The sequence below is a fragment of the Sinocyclocheilus anshuiensis genome, unplaced genomic scaffold (assembly GCF_001515605.1).
Source record: "Sinocyclocheilus anshuiensis isolate Anshui unplaced genomic scaffold, SAMN03320099.WGS_v1.1 scaffold838, whole genome shotgun sequence".
NCBI lineage: Eukaryota > Metazoa > Chordata > Actinopteri > Cypriniformes > Cyprinidae > Sinocyclocheilus > Sinocyclocheilus anshuiensis.
Genome location: NW_015539915.1, coordinates 246958 through 247438, shown reverse-complemented (window position 1 = coordinate 247438; position 481 = coordinate 246958).

The window sequence follows — 481 nt, the reverse complement described above, 5'->3', positions numbered from 1 at the left end:
CTGTACTGTGCGAACGCTGGGTCTGGGACAGCTTCCACAGCCCGTGAGGTCCGCATTACTCTGCTGGTCGGCTCTGGAGTCCCCAAGGACTAGTTCGCTAATTTTGTTATTGTTCTATTGTTTTGGTTTTGCCTTGTGAGAAATAAATCTCCGTTTTTCACCTACTTCTCTGCATTTGAGACCTTTGTAATACTGGGGATCTGACAGAATCTACTCACCATGTCATGGACACAGCAGAGGAGACAGAGTTGCGCCGAGCCCTTGTACAGCAGGGCACTCTTCTGGGTCGGCAATAGGAGGAACTCGCGGCTTCTCGCCGCGCCTACACCGAGATCTCTCTCCAGCTCAACCAGCTGGCGGAGTGCCTTGATCAGCTGCAGTCTAACCCTCCCGCTGCCCAAGTTGTAACGCCTTCTCCCAACCCCGATGGAGCGGTTCTCCATTGCGTTGAACCGCGGCTCAATCCTCCTGCTCCATACTC